Consider the following 17,565-nt stretch of genomic DNA (forward strand, 5'->3'; position numbering starts at 1 on the left):
GAATGTCTGAAATGTTGTCTGCTGTAAAACAAAGCCAAAGTGGTTTTGGTGAAGTTTTAGGGGATGGTAGATGGATATTTGCAATAACTAAAGTCGGCTAAAAATATAGGTTCATGAAAGATTAATTTTTAAACTGTATTTTAATTAGTCTTTATGATTTTGAAAGAGTTCCTTTAAATTGACATTTTTTACTCGTCTCACCTGAAATTCTAGTGGATGATCTAGTGGCAGGCTTGTGGAAGAATTGTACTCAGTGTGATTGGTGAGGTGTGCATCTGTGTGTGTTTCCTTATAAACTCTTACCTGGCAGTATAATTTTTCTCCCCTAGCAGCTTAGCTGCCTTGAGAAATAAATTTAGAACTCAGGTGAGATACCTGCTAAATACAACCACAGAAAGCTTGGAAAACCATTTTTTCTAATATTGGAATCTATCTCCAGTTGGCAGGATTTATCATCATTCTATTTGTAACATGATTCAACCTCTCTATACATCTATGCATATTTTTCACATGTGGCATGCTTTATCAAATATTTTAAACACAAAGAAAGTTTCTTTATAAAAAACACATATATTAAATCTTTTTCCAAACTGAGATGTTGGTCTAAAGCAATGTTTAAAATTTGTCTAATTTTTATTCTTTTTACAAGATCACTAAGACTTCTCCTTGCCTTGCAATAATAAAGGACCATTTATAGTAGGTAGGAAAGTGGATGGATAGATGTATTTTACATTAGGAAGGAACAATAAATATTTGAGACCCATAGCCACATCACTGTGCTAGGCTAAGTAGTTTGTGTGGAGTACCTTTTCCTAAAAATTTGACCACTTTTTTTCTTGAGGAAAAAAAAAATGCCCAGGTAATGTAGTCACTAAGCAATCAATTGGATAACTTGTTTTCAAGGACAGTCACTCATATACACATATACTATGTTTGCAAGGATTTACCAAGTGTTTCCAAAACACTCTGAAACCCAAACACACTCTAGGAATTAGCACTACTCTCAAATGCGTCAAGGGCTCTGCCGTTTCTAGTAAGAATCTGGATCACAGGCCATTGAGCATCCCCAGCTGGGCTCAACATCTGCTCTGAACATGTATTTAAGAATTCAGAGGCTAACCTAGAAGGACTAGATCAATTTGACCTCTGTTTTAATGTTCCTGTGTTTAGTGTGATTTGTATTTGAACTCTTTGCTGACCCTGCACTTTTCCTTGAAGTTCCAGTCTAGTATTGAAGAGAAAAACTGTGTGAGAATCTCTTTTTAATTATTTGTCTCATTTGGTTAACAAATGCAGTTTGAGAAAGAGTAACAAGTCTTCATGGGTGACAAGGGTCTCCACTGTGGGCTCTTTTCCTGACTATAAACTTCATTACTGTTTCTAAAATGGACTCCCAAACTAGTCTAGACAAATCTACTTCACTGCATGACTGATGGAAATGTTGGCTGTCTTTGGGGCATGTATTTGGCTGGTTTGACTGGTTATTAAAACAGAAATCCCTGGGTACCCTTAGGATTATTCTAAACCCCTGTTCCCCACCATCCCTTCCACCACCTTCCCTCTAATCCAACTCTGTGACTGGGTCTGCTTTGGTTGTTTTGTGGCCATCCGAGCTTGCTGTTGGGCTTCCCTGGTGGCTCAGATGGTCAAAGAATCTGCCTGCAATGCAGGAGACCTGGGTTCGATCCCTGGGTTGGGAAGATCCCCTGGAGAAGGGAATGGCTACCCACTCCAGTATTCTGGCCTGGAAAATTTCATGGGCTGTATAGTCCATGGGGTTGCAAAGAGTCAGACATTACTGAGTGATTCTCACTTATCTTGCTGGTAAATGTTTTTCACATTATCTAAGTTCTCAATTATATTTGTTCTTATGTGCTTAGAGATCATAAGCCAGAGGTTACCGGAGGGTAATCTCACTCTTTGTTGAGTGAGCTGCTTTCCATGATGAAGTGAATCTTTTAATCGAAGCAGTGCATTACTTTGAAGACCCTGGTAATGTTATCATCAGGACAGAGAGGAATTAGAAATTAGATCATTTACCTAATACCCTTCCACCCCCAGATTCCCATGATGGGAAACGTGTATGTCTTCTTTCCGTCCCACCTTCATATTCCTCACCTTCGAATTGGTTTTCTTCATTCAGCTTGCCCTACCTAGGACACCCCGTATGTCCACCTTCACAAATCCCTCCCACTATTTTATACAGTTCCTCCATCCATATGGCTCTGTGCTCATCCTTAGGACTCTGCCTTGGGCATTCAAAGGAATTTATTAGCTAAAACCTCACTGCTGTTATGATCTTTACTACTATCATGAGAAGAAAAGGCTGGTACCTAGTAAGCGGTCTTTTGACTGTGACATTCTGGGGTCCTCACCCATCTTTATTAGCCAACCCAAAAGATAGTCTCCAGTGGTGAGTCCCACAGGCCTGGGAGGGATGCTGACTCATAAGAAGCCGGCTGAGCCACCATTACTCATGTCTCCTTCCCATCGGTGCAGTCCTTTCCCAGGAGAAGGAGCATTTTCCAAAACTGCACTGATATAGCCTGAATGCAGCAGAAGTTTTTACACCATTAGTCAGTGAGTTTAAGAGGCTGCTCACATTGCCTGCTTGCACAGGGCAAGCAAGGAAGAATGAATCAGCCTGCTTTGGTTTTTCAGAATGGTTCGATTGGGTCCCAGATCATCAAGTTGTTACAGCACCTTCGTTTTGCTTTGGCTCTGCAGTTACTGCTGGGGAACAGTCTTTAACTCAATTACCCTTCTCTCCGATCCTCTTAAGTCCAATAAGGATAAACATTATTTAATGGAATATTACTTTTAAAAATGGGTTCAAACAACACAAACTTTAGACTCCATTTCTACTGGCACGATCCGTTAGTCATATCTCACTGCTTAGTACTTTGTGCGTGTGTGTGCATGTAAGTCACTTCAGTCGTGTCCAACTCTTTGCAAACCTATGGACCATAACCCACCAGGCTTCTCTTTCCTTGGGATTCTCCAGCAAGAATACTGGAGTGGGTTGCCGTGCCCTCCTCTAGGGGATCTTCTTGACCCAGGGATCAAACCTACATCTCTTATGTCTCCTGCATCGGCAGGCGGGTTCTTTACCACTAGCACCACCCGGGAAGTCCCAGTACTTCATTCCTCAAGTAATTAAAATCTACCCACTATTTGCTCATCTCAATTCATTTAGGAACCCATCATCCCAAACAAAATTTATCTCAGCTTATGAGTTTCTCCATGAGAGAGCTCTGTATTCTGCCTATGTCTGTATTCTAGACAGGTAATTATACAGTGCAGGGTTCCTGTTCTGAAATTTAAATCATCAGAATATACAGGTTTTCTAAAAATGACCCAAACCACTTGAAGGGGAAACAGTAGCCAAGAGCGTGGGGGTGGAAATGGCAAAGATGTTGCTGGTTTGCAGAAATATCAAGACCATCTGCTATGTCAACAATGTTTCTGCCACAGTCAAAACCAGCTGGTAAGAATAAAGGCTGGGCAGGATGGCAGACCCCAGCATGAGAGAAGTTGGCCCTCCTGACAAGGGAAAGCTTGGTTCAGAAGGAGCTTGACGGTTAGGGGAGGCAGCCAGCGGGAAGCTGCAGGCCCCAACAAGGTCTGCGTTTGCAAACAAAGCATAGCTCATACCACACTGAGGAGGGCCACTCTTTTTTGGACTAGTCTCAAGAATGCCTTAGTCATACATACAGCATTTATAGAAGTGAGGCGCCAAGTCACTCACTGGAACGCCTCGTCCACACCTTAACTGGAGACGTTATGGAGCATCAGTAAACATGCTTCTCTACTCTTCTTGCAGTTGTCCTGGGAGAATACAGGAAAGCAGGAAAAGAAGGCTGGCCATTGTAGGGCGAAAGGTTGTCTTACGATTACTTTGAGCCATGGTGCATTTGCCTATAGGAAGAAGTAGCAGTTCAGGTGACTCACTAGGGGAAGTGAAGAATCCTCTCCATGAAAACATTCCCTAAACATTCTTATCATCATTTATTTCCTCCTGGTCCCAAATATCCATCCACTTGTCATCAGAAGCTTGTGATTCGGGTTTAATCTAATGGCTTCATAAAGAATGCCAATCATCATTTCAAGGTAGACAGGATGTAATGCGATAGAAGTTAAGACAAACATCTGCATTAGATCAGGTGTATTATTGGCAATAATGGTTGGTGATTTATGATCTGATAAAGTGGAAAAGATGCGATTCATATGTACTTTGGTTTTGACTCTGTAGAATGCTAGAATTGTTATGATCTTGCCATTTATGGGTCTTTTATATTATAATAGTAGTTACCCTTATCTTCTTTCAAATCTGGATAAAGATAATAATTACGAATATACCGTAGAGACTTTACGTGTGCATGTGTTCACAAACACTCCTCTGGCTTTCAATCTAATTATTGACCAGAGCTGTTTTGTTGTATTGTCCTATGTCAATGATTTCTCAAGAAAATTAAGCAAGTGATAATCTCCATTTAGTACATTTTAGACACTCTCCTAAAAACTGAAATGGCCTTTCCTATGTAAACACACAATGGCCTACCCTCCCAATTTGAGTTTATTTATACAGGGAATTCTCAGAATCACCACACCAGCCAGTCCCTAAAAAGCTCCCTCAAATAATCTATATGATCACTTTCACTGCAGGCCACATTTACTGTAGTCCACATGTGAATCTTGCAAAGATATTTTTTTCATGGCAGTTCATAAATATTCTATTTCCCTTTTAGCTAGACTTGTCACTAACAAAGCATTTACAGTCAACATTTGCAAGGTGGCTATCAAAACTGAATTTTGTTCCTCTGTACTAAAGACATTTATGTACTTATAAAAAAACAGCTACTCAGATTCATTAAGTACCGCTATAAATCTTTCTCCTGAAATGATGATTCCGCTGTCTTCAAGTCTCTGCGGCAGCACAGTGCTCACTTTGCTACAGAAAGACTTTAGCCTGCAGGTAGACTGCTACTGAGAGGGCACCGCCTGGTAGATGGAGTGTGAAAAGAATCCACCCACCTCATTCTGCCCCGAGGTCCCAGGCAACCTTGAGCAAGTCACTTGGGCTTTTCTTTGCATTTCAGAGTTTCTTTTCACAATGATGGAAAAACCTTCACATCTTCTCTCTTTGCAGGGACCATTCTAACATGGCCTTCATTTCTGCCCATTATATACATTTTTATTACTGTTTTCCTATTTAAAATCCCTTATGATGTCACCATGCAACATTCCTGGGTAACTATGTGATTATATCAGAGAATCAACTACACCCCCTGGGGAGTGCTAGTGGTAAAGAACCTGCCTGCCATTGCACGAGACACAGGAGACAGGGATCGATCCCTGGGTCGGGAAGATCCCCTGGAGGAGGGCGTGCAACCGACTGCAGTATTCTTGCCTGAAGAATCCCATGGACAGAGAAGCCTGGCAGGCTACAGTTAATGGGGTCACAAAGCGTTGGACACAACTGAAGTGACTTAGCATGCATGCATGCCCTCCTCCAGGGGATCTTCCCGACCCAGAGATCAAAACAGTGTCTCTTTTGTCTCCTGCATTGGCAGGCAGATTCTGGGCGGATGATTCTCCTGGGAAACCCAAAGTGTTATGTTTCAGTTTCAGTTCAGTTGCTCAGTCGTGTCTGACTCTTTGCGACCCCATGGACTGCAGCACGCCTGTCCATAACCGACTCCTAGAGTTTGCTCAAACTTGTGTCCATTAAGTTGGTGATGCCATCCAACCATCTCACCCTCTGTCATCCCCTTCTCCTCCTGCTTTCAATCTTTACCAGCATCAGGGTCTTTTCCAGTGAGTCAGCTCTTTGCCTCAGGTGGCCAAAGTATTGGAGTTCCAGCTTCAGTGAACACCCAGGACTGATTTCCTTTAGGATGGACTGGTTGGATCTCCTTGCAGTCCAAGGGACTCTCAAGAGTCTTCTCCAACACCACAGTTCAAAAGCATCAATTCTTCAGCACTCAGCTTTCTTAATAGTGCAACTCTCACATCCATACATAACTATTGGAAAAACCATAGCTTTGACTAGACAGACCTTTGTTAATGTCTCTGCTCTTTTAATGTGCTGTCTAGGTTGGTCATAGCTTTTCTTCCAAGAAGCAAGCGTCTTTTAATTGGATGGCTGCGGTCACCCTCTGCAGTGATTTTGGAGCCCCCAAAATTAATTCTGTCACTGTTTCCATTGTTTCTCCATCTATTTGCCATGAAGTGATGGGACCGGATGCCATGATCTTCGTTTTCTGAATGTTGAGTTTTAAGCCAACTTTTTCCACTCTCCTCTTTCACTTTCATCACGAGGCTCTTTAGTTCTTTGCTTTCTGCCATAAGGGTGGTGTTATCTGCGTAATCTAAGGTTATTGATATTTCTCCCTGCAATCTTGATTCCAGCTTGTGTTTCTTCCCGTCCAGTGTTTCTCATGATGGACTCTGCATATAAGTTAAATAAGCAGGATGACAATATACAGCCTTGACGTACCCCTTTCCCTATTTGGAACCAGTCTGATGTTCCATGTTCAGTTCTAACTGTTGCTTCTTGATCTGCATACAGATTTCTCAGGGGCGTGCTCCCATGGAAATGTCATGTACCACAAACTATATTCTCTTCATGGACTTCTTTTTTTCCTACCTGCTCCATGCCCTTTCCCCAGTCTTTGATACAGTCCAAATTTGTTTTTAATATTTCAAAGTTCCTAAACAAGAGAAAGGGCTACCTATTGCTGAGTTCTAGCGTATGGGAGACGATTTATTCATTTAGCAAGCATGCAATCCATAACAGAGTTGTAGGACTGTTGGGCAAATACAAGACAAAGGAGAGTTTCAATGAGACGAATTTTGGTTCAGCATCAGTGCTTTTCTTCCCATGGAGACTTGCTTACATGTGAGATGTGTAGGATACAGAGCACTGCATTGCTAGAAGAAGGCTAAGTGCTGAAAAGGAAAGGTATTCTGGGTACAAATACAAGCTGCATACAGCTACCCTAGATGCACAGGCTGAGCCAGCAGAATTACTGGCTTCTCCAATACAATTGTCAGAACAGGAATGATGGAATCAAGAGGTGATACCAGTGGGCCCTGTTCACCTATTGGGAAGGAGGTTCCCGGGCTATGAGGTGAAGTCAGATTTCAAGGTTTCAGAACATCAGCCCATCCTCAGCAGCACCCTAAGCAGTGGCTAGTGAACCTCACTGCCACCATTGCCCTAACTTTCAGTAAAACAGAGGGCTTCCCCAGTGGCCCTAGGTAAGGAATCTGCCTACATGCCAATGGAGGAGATGCAAGAGGTGCAGGTTCAATCCCTGCTTCAGGAAGATACCCTGGAGTAGGAAATGGCAACACATTCCAGTATTCTTTCCTGGAAAATTCCATGGACAGAGGATGGGCTACAGTCCAGTTTGACTCAGTTCAGTCACTCATTCATGTCCGACTCTTTATAACCCCGTGGACTGCAGCATGCCAGGCTTCCCTGTCCATCACCAACTCCTGGAGCTTGCTCAAACTTATGTCCATCGAGTCAGTGATGCCATCCAACCATCTCATCCTCTGTCATCCCCTTCTCCTCCCGCCTTCAATCTTTCCCAGCGTCAGGGTTTTTTCCAGTGAGTCAGTTTTTTGCATCAAGTGGCCAAAATATTGGAGCTTCAGCTTCAGCATCAGTCTTTGCAATGAATATTTAGGACTGGTTTCCTTTAGGATGGACTGGTTTGATCTTCTTGCAATCCAGGGGACTCTCAGAGTCTTCTCCAACACCACAGTTCAAAAGCTTCAGTTCTTTGGTGCTCAGCTTTCTTTATGATCCAACTCTCACATCCATACATGACTACTGGACAAACCATAGCCTGGACTAGATGGACCTTTGTTGGCAAAGTAATGTGTCTGCTTTTGAATATGCTATCTAGGTTGGTCATAACTTTCCTACCAAGGAGCAAGCATCTTTTGATTTCATGGCTGCAGTCACCATCTGCAGTGACCATCTGCAGTGATTCAGTCCACGGGGTCACAAAAAGTCAGACATGACTGAGCACACACAAGATCTGTAAAAAAGGTGCCTAGAAATGAGGATAGTATTTGCCCTAACATAGCTGGGTTTTGGTCCTATCCTAGGTTTAGAAAGAAACTGAGATTCTGGGCAGAATAACCATGCAGACTACTGAGAAAATAAAAAGAAGTAAGAAGCGGAGCCTAACATCCAGCGGGTGACCTTGCACACACAGTCAGGTCATGTTATTTTCCTACTGAACATCAACAATTTCACAGAATACCAATTTCAGACAAAGTTACTCTGAGACCAAGATAAGTGAGACAAAACAAGCCTATTTCATAATCTTGTCCAAGCACAGATATAATTGAGGTTACTCTATCACCCATAAAATACCAAACACCTTCTTTCTTTGCCAAAATGAATGGCTGCCATTTCTTTACTATTCTGCCATCTCTATAGATAAGATTTCTTGATAACTGATTATAAAATTCACCCTGCTTTTTGACAGCATCCAATCTAGAGTGAACTCTTGCTTTCTTAGATCCTCCTTCAGAGCACTCAAGGCCCAGATCCTCTAAGAGGACCTTCCTAATGCCCTCTTACAGAGACAGCCCATGGTTTCCCATGGGGGGTGTTCCCCCTCGCCGAACCAAGTAAAAAACCCAACTTGTCCAATGACAGCTGTGCTCCTAGAGGTCTCTGGCTGGAGGGATTGACACTGCAAATTTGGATTAAAGACAGAAGCCCAATTCTAAGGAATCAGCAAACATTTAGAGGAGGCTGCTGCTGCTGCTGCTGCTGCTAAGTCACTTCAGTCATGTGCAACTCTGTGTGACCCCATAGACGGCAGCCCACCAGGCCCCCCCATCCCTGGGATTCTCCAGGCAAGAACACTGGAGTGGGTTGCCATTTCTTCCTCCAATGCATGAAAGTGAAAAGTGAAGTGAAGTCGCTCTTCGCGACCCCATGGACTGCAGCCCACCAGGCCCCTCCATCCAAGGGATTTTCCAGGCGAGTACTGGAGTGTGGACATTATTAAAGCTGTAACACGTTTGGAGTTACACAAGCAGCTGAGGTTGGCCTCAGGGCCCTGGATCTTGGAACTCGTTCTCACCACAAGTGAATTCCAAACCACTCCAGAAAGTAGAGCTGGTGTCACAGTCCTGGCTGGAAGTGGGCTCTTTAGGGTAACAAGAAAAACTACTTGGATCTGCAGTAAGGAGTTCAGGAAAGAAGCAGAGAGGGAAGGAAGAGGCACTTAATGAGCTGAGCTGTGTTTGTAATACTTGAAAAGCTATGAAATGTTATAGGCCAGGGCCATTATAATCAGAACTGTCAAATCCATCAACCATCCAGAGATACATTGAAGAAAAGCAAAGATAATGATAATTCCGTTGCTAGAATCTAGGAAAATCTTTTTTAAAAGTGCAGCTATGAGGCCATTTATACCACATCCTTTTAACTTAGTTTGTGCTGCCTTTCTTTCACTCTGTCTCTTTCACACACACACACACACACACACACACACACACACACACACGCACCTCGTTATCAATGTGTCTTTATTTTTTTCCATTTTCAAGCCTTTTAAACTTATACCCAAGGCTAAATGTTCTAACTTGTTTTATTCTCTGCTTAAAGCAGTGCTCTTGACTTTGGTGGCTATACATTAAAATCCCCTGGGAAGCGTAAAAAAAAAAAAAAAAAAACCAACTTGTGTCCAAGACATACTGATTCAGTTAGAATTCAGTTGGAATTTCTGAAATAAAACTCTGATATAAGTGTGGTGTTCTGTTTTGTTGTCTTTTTCCTTATGGACAGTGAAAGTGAAGTCACTCAGTCGCATCTGACTCTTTGTGACCCCATGGACTGTAGCCCACCAGGCTCCTCCGTGCATGGGATTTTCCAGGCAAGAATACTGGAGTGGGTTGCCATTTCCTTCTCCAGGAGATCTTCCCAACCCAGGGACTGAACCTGGGTCTCCCACATTTTAGGCAGATGCTTTACCATCTGAGCCAGCAGGGAAGTACTATGGACAAGCGACTCCAATGTGCCAAGACTGAGACCTAGTCTTGAGTTTCTGGTTGACAGTTTCTGCCTTAGTTTGCTAAGAGTCTCATTTTTTAATTGGTGAGTTTCTTTCCAATGAATACACCGTATCTTCAGCCGTATTCCTCTAGCACAACTGTTCTTGACCTGCCTAGATCCCACCTATGCGGTTAAATTGAGAGTGTAGGCTCAGGCTTGCAAATCAATGCTGGAGACATAAGAAATATGGGTTCAATCCCTGGATTGGTAAGATCCCCTGGAGGTGGGCATGGCAACCCACTCCAGTATTCTTGCCTGGAGAATCCCATGGACAGAAGAGCCTGGTGGGCTACAGTCCATAAAGTCACAAAGAGTCCGATACAACTGAAGTGGCTTAGTACTCAGGCATGCAGGACAGGCTCAGTCACCTGTTTTGATTCTAAAGATTTATGAAAATTTGACAACCACGGACCTTGCACCAGTTGCACAGGTGGAGAGGGGATATTTAAAATGAGTTCACACGAACCACTCAGAATAGGCAATGGCAGTTGTGCTGGGCAGGGCGCAGGGGGGCTCTGTGGGAAGAGGGTCAAAGAGATCTCCAAATGTGCCAGATATCATCTTAATTGCTGGATGAAGGTGCGGCACAAGGGATCCTAAGAAGGGGTCTGGGCAGTAAAAGGTCATTTATGGAAACTGCAGGTGTGAACATCTATCGGTAAAGAGGTATTTTCATGCCTCTGGGGCAGGCTTTCCTGTGAGTACCACCAGAACATCAGCCTCCATGAGCTGCAGCTAGACCAGCACCCATCCCTCTTGTGTAGTAATATCATATGCTTAACAGATTCCTGATGAATGGATAAATGAGCTTTATCTAATGCAGGAAGTCCTTTCATTCTTTCTTACAATCCTTAAAAATATTTTTTTTTCTTTTAGACCATAGCCACCATCTTAGTGTCTTTATAACTATAAGTGAGTGAGTGAGTGAAGTCGCTCAGTCGTGTCCAACTCTTTGCGACCCCATGGACTGTAGCCTACCAGGCTCCTCCCTCCATGGGATTCTCCAGGCAAGAGTACTGGAGTGGGTTGCCATTCCCTTCTCCTGGGGATTGCCATTCCCTTCTCCAGGGGATCTTCCCGACCCAGGGATCGAACTCGGGTCTCCTGCATTCCAGGAAGACGCTTTAACCTCTGAGCCACCAGGGAAGCCCTGTAAAGACCATGAAAAATTTCATTATTGCCTTTTTCAATATTGAGCATAGTGTGCTCTTAACATGGTTTGGGTATTATGAGGGGCTTCCCAGGTGGCGACAGCGGTAAATGCAGGAGACCTAAGAGATGCAGGTTCGATCCCTGGGTCGAGAAGATCCCCTGGAGAAGGGAATGGCAGCCCACTGCAGTACTCGTGCCTGGAAAATCCCATGGACAGAGGAGCTTGGTGGGCTACAGTCCAGGGGGCTGCAAAGAGCTAGACAGGACTGAGAGACACAGCACAAAGTGTAAGACGAGATTTCTGAATTCCATGTACTTATGGATACCAGGTTGTACTCTGGGGACATTTCATCCATGATCCTGCCAGGTCCTATGGAATCATCACCTAGAGGGAGTATCTATAACGACAGCGTCTTAGGTCCCATGTCTGGCTGGTGGGGAAGGACACTAGGTGCATGTAGGTTTTTCTTTTACACTATTCCTTATAAATAACATCTATTCATCGACACAAGAGATGAAATTCCTTGATCTATACAAGCTATATGTTGCTTGATATACATTGTTTTAAGAGACACTTCTTGATTCAATTACTTAAAATAACAATGGAAGCCACAGGCAAAACATTCAACCATTCTAACTTCAGAAGGTCATTGGTTTATGTTATTTTTCACATCTCCCTCTTAAAGAATATTAAACCAAAGCCACCAGGCAAAAGGTACAAAATCAAAAATAACTAAATTTTATTCTATAGACAGAGTTCATAGTGCGCATGTATTTATACAATGAACATACATCATTTTAGCATTTTAGAAGTCTTAAAGTGGTTTACTGATTCTAAAAAATGTCCTAACTTCAAACAAATTTTAATAGTACTTTATTTGATTTGGTTTAAATATATGACATTTCCACAATGATTCATATGACACACACATTTTAATCAGTTTTGAGAACTGACAATGATTATGATCATACTTGTTACTATGAGATATCCACCCAAAGATGCTCTCATTGGCATACAGTGTCCAAAACAAGTGTGATCCTTGACTAGGACCCTAACTTTAAGGATCACTTTCCTGGTCTGTCTACAAACAGTGGCTCCATAGATAGAATGATTTTGGTGCAGGGCATTTTCTCTTTATCTTGGAGTGTTTCTTTGCTATAGTGGCATTAAAATTATTTTACAATAACTTACTATTCAGTACAGATCCATGAAGATAAATACTGGTCTGTCCTATCAATGAACAAAATAAATTAGTTTTCTACTGCATAGGAATAGTGTGTTTTCATGTTGGTGTCAAGAAACACTGAAGGACAATAATTTAATCATACCACTACAATGTATTCTTGTATGAAGCTCTTATCATTCAGGGGCTTAACTTGATGGTTGGCATTCTTTATGATAAACCTCTGCATAATACTAGGTTTTGCTCCAATTATTTGAATACCCAATGGAAGCCTGATGTTCTATTAAGGTCAATTTTCTGAAAATTAGCTGTAAGTTAAAATTTGTTTAATGTATTCTATCTTTGTATCTCTTTGGGTTTCAGTATTGTGACCACACGTTTCCACAGGACACAGCTGTATGAATTTGCAGCTGGAATGAATTTGCAACTGGGATAATACATAAGCAGGAAAATATGCAGATAATTCATATGAAGAGATAAAGCTTTGAAAGAAAGGCCCAGCTAGCGCTGAAGCAGCTGAAGTTGAAAAATCATACTCACAGAAGAAGAACTGACTCCATGCAGGAGAAAAGCCTTTATATGTAAATAGGATGTAAATAGTATGGAGAGTAAACTCAAGCCCATTCCTGGCCAGCTCCACTGTTGAAAGGATGTGAACTGAAGACGTAGGATGGAATGAGGCACATGGACTTGTCTGCAATGCTATCAACAAAAGTGAGTATACATGTACTTGTCTTCAAGGAAGTGGTGGAGCAACTGCTGATCTTCTGCAGAGGTTTGTCCATGTTTTATAAAGATTAGATGTGATGGTATATTCGGGAAAAAAAAAAAAATCCCCTCAACGTGGATAGGGAAAAGTTCAATAGTCTGCAGAAAATGTTACAATCTGCTTAGAAGTCCTTTTATTACCCATCTACTATCTTCAAATATGTATAACTTCTTTCCTCTAAAGATTTATATATGTATCTTCAAACTCCCCTGTTATGCTAATCTCACTGAGCTATGAAATTATGGTTCTCAGCAAGATCATCAGAATTCACTGCAGCTTCCCTGCCAAGATCAATACTCTCTTTCACCTACCATTGACCAGAAGGCTTCCACCCACATGGCTGTGTGAAGCTCTGTCAATTTAATTACCCTCATTTTACCCTCATCTCTTCCAAATTACAGAGACTTCTCTGCTGTCCTTTTTTTTTTTTTTCCATTCTCTTTTTTTTTTTATTAAATTTTAAAATCTTTAATTCTTACATGTGTTCCCAAACATGAAACCCCCTCCCACCTCCCTCCCCATAACATCTCTCTGGGTCATCCCCAACCAGCTCTCCAACAAATTCTAAAGGATATTCTCTAGACAGGAAACCGAAAAGGGTGTATAAACCCGAACCCAAAACAATAAAGTAAATGGTAACGGGATCATACTTATCAATAATTACCTTAAACGTAAATGGGTTGAACGCCCCAACCAAAAGGCAAAGACTGGCCGAATGGATACAAAAACAAGACCCCTCTATATGCTGCTTACAAGAGACCCACCTCAAAACAAGGGACACATATAGACTGAAAGTGAAGGGCTGGAATAAGATATACCACGCAAATAGAGACCAAAAGAAAGCAGGAGTGGCAATACTCATATCTGATAAAATAGACTTTAAAACAAAGGCTGTGAAAAGAGACAAAGAAGGCCACTACATAATGATCAAAGGATCAATCCAAGAAGAAGATATAACAATTATAAATATATATGCACCCAATATAGGAGCACCGCAATATGTAAGACAAATGCTAACAAGTATGAAAGGGGAAATCAACAATAACACAATAATAGTGGGAGACTTAAATACCCCACTCACACCTATGGACAGATCAACTAAACAGAAAATTAACAAAGAAACGCAAACTTTAAATGATACATTAGATCAATTAGACCTAATTGATATCTATAGGACATTTCACCCCAAAACAATGAATTTCACCTTTTTTTCAAGTGCTCATGGAACCTTCTCCAGGATAGATCACATCCTGGGCCATAAATCTAAACTTGATAAATTCAAAAAAATCGAAATCATTCCAAGCATCTTTTCTGACCATAATGCATTAAGATTAGATCTCAATTACAGGAGAAAAACTACTAAAAATTCCAACATATGGAGGTTGAACAACACACTTCTGAATAACCAACAAATCACAGAAGAAATCAAAAAAGAAATCAAAATATGCATAGAAACTAATGAAAATGAAAACACAACAACCCAAAACCTGTGGGACACTATAAAAGCAGTGCTAAGAGGAAAGTTCATAGCAATACAGGCATACCTCAAGAAACAAGAAAAAAGTCAAATAAATAACCTAACTCTACAACTAAAGCAACTAGAAAAGGAAGAATTGGAGAACCCCAGAGTTAGTAGAAGGAAAGAAATCTTAAAAATTAGGGCAGAAATAAATGCTAAAGAAACAAAAGAGACCATAGCAAAAATCAACAAGGCCAAAAGCTGGTTCTTTGAAAGGATAAATAAAATTGACAAACCACTAGCCAGACTCATCAAGAAGCAAAGAGAGAAAAATCAAATCAATAAAATTAGAAATGAAAATGGAGAGATCACAACAGACAACACAGAAATACAAAAGATCATAAGAGACTACTATCAGCAGTTGTATGCCAATAAAATGGACAATGTGGAAGAAATAGACAAATTCTTAGAAAAGTACAATTTTCCAAAACTGAACCAGGAAGAAATAGAAAATCTTAACAGACCCATCACCAGCACGGAAATTGAAACTGTAATCAGAAATCTTCCAGCAAACAAAAGCCCAGGTCCAGACGGCTTCACAGCTGAATTCTACCAAAAATTTCGAGAAGAGCTAACACCTATCCTACTCAAACTCTTCCAGAAAATTGCAGAGGAAGGTAAACTTCCAAACTCATTCTATGAGGCCACCATCACCCTAATACCAAAACCTGACAAAGATGTCACAAAAAAGAAAACTACAGGCCAATATCACTGATGAACATAGATGCAAAAATCCTCAACAAAATTCTAGCAATCAGAATCCAACAACATATTAAAAAGATCATACACCATGACCAAGTGGGCTTTATCCCAGGGATGCAAGGATTCTTCAATATCCGCAAATCAATCAATGTAATTCACCACATTAACAAATTGAAAAATAAAAACCATATGATTATCTCAATAGATGCAGAGAAGGCCTTTGACAAAATTCAACATCCATTTATGATAAAAACTCTCCAGAAAGCAGGAATAGAAGGAACATACCTCAACATAATAAAAGCTATATATGACAAACCCACAGCAAACATTATCCTTAATGGTGAAAAATTGAAAGCATTTCCCCTAAAGTCAGGAACAAGACAAGGGTGTCCACTTTCACCGCTACTATTCAACATAGTTCTGGAAGTTTTGGCCACAGCAATCAGAGCAGAAAAAGAAATAAAAGGAATCCAAATTGGAAAAGAAGAAGTAAAACTCTCACTGTTTGCAGATGACATGATCCTCTACATGGAAAACCCTAAAGACTCCACCAGAAAATTACTAGAGCTCATCAATGAATATAGTAAAGTTGCAGGATATAAAATCAACACACAGAAATCCCTTGCATTCCTATACACTAATAATGAGAAAGTAGAAAAAGAAATTAAAGAAACAATTCCATTCACCATTGCAACAAAAAGAATAAAATACTTAGGAATATATCTACCCAAAGAAACTAAAGACCTATATATAGAAAACTATAAAACACTGATGAAAGAAATCAAAGAGGACACTAATAGATGGAGAAATATACCATGTTCATGGGTTGGAAGAATCAATATAGTGAAAATGAGTATACTACCCAAAGCAATTTACAAATTCAACGCAATCCCTATCAAGCTACCAGCCATATTTTTCACAGAACTAGAACAAATAATTTCAAGATTTGTATGGAAATACAAAAAACCTCGAATAGCCAAAGCAATCTTGAGAAAGAAGAATGGAACTGGAGGAATCAACTTGCCTGACTTCAGGCTCTACTACAAAGCCACAGTCATCAAAACAGTATGGTACTGGCACAAAGACAGACATATAGATCAATGGAACAAAATAGAAAGCCCAGAGATAAATCCACACACATATGGACACCTTATCTTTGACAAAGGAGGCAAGAATATACAATGGAGTAAAGACAATCTCTTTAACAAGTGGTGCTGGGAAAACTGGTCAACCACTTGTAAAAGAATGAAACTAGATCACTTTCTAACACCGCACACAAAAATAAACTCAAAATGGATTAAAGATCTAAATGTAAGACCAGAAACTATAAAACTCCTAGAGGAGAATATAGGCAAAACACTCTCAGACATAAATCACAGCAGGATCCTCTATGATCCACCTCCCAGAATTCTGGAAATAAAAGCAAAAATAAACAAATGGGATCTAATTAAAATTAAAAGCTTCTGCACAACAAAGGAAAATATACGCAAGGTGAAAAGACAGCCTTCTGAATGGGAGAAAATAATAGCAAATGAAGCAACTGACAAACAACTAATCTCAAAAATATACAAGCAACTTATGCAGCTCAATTCCAGAAAAATAAACGACCCAATCAAAAAATGGGCCAAAGAACTAAATAGACATTTCTCCAAAGAAGACATACGGATGGCTAACAAACACATGAAAAGATGCTCAACATCACTCATTATCAGAGAAATGCAAATCAAAACCACAATGAGGTACCATTTCACACCAGTCAGAATGGCTGCGATCCAAAAATCTGCAAGCAATAAATGCTGGAGAGGGTGTGGAGAAAAGGGAACCCTCCTACACTGTTGGTGGGAATGCAAACTAGTACAGCCACTATGGAGAACAGTGTGGAGATTCCTTAAAAAGTTACAAATAGAACTACCTTATGATCCAGCAATCCCACTGCTGGGTATACACACCGAGGAAACCAGAATTGAAAGAGACACATGTACCCCAATGTTCATCACAGCACTGTTTATAATAGCCAGGACATGGAAACAACCTAGATGTCCATCAGCAGATGAATGGATAAGAAAGCTTTGGTACATGTACACAATGGAGTATTACTCAGCCGTTAAAAAGAATTCATTTGAATCAGTTCTGATGAGATGGATGAAAC

The sequence above is a fragment of the Capricornis sumatraensis genome, chromosome 1 (genome assembly GCF_032405125.1).
Source record: "Capricornis sumatraensis isolate serow.1 chromosome 1, serow.2, whole genome shotgun sequence".
Taxonomy (NCBI): domain Eukaryota; kingdom Metazoa; phylum Chordata; class Mammalia; order Artiodactyla; family Bovidae; genus Capricornis; species Capricornis sumatraensis.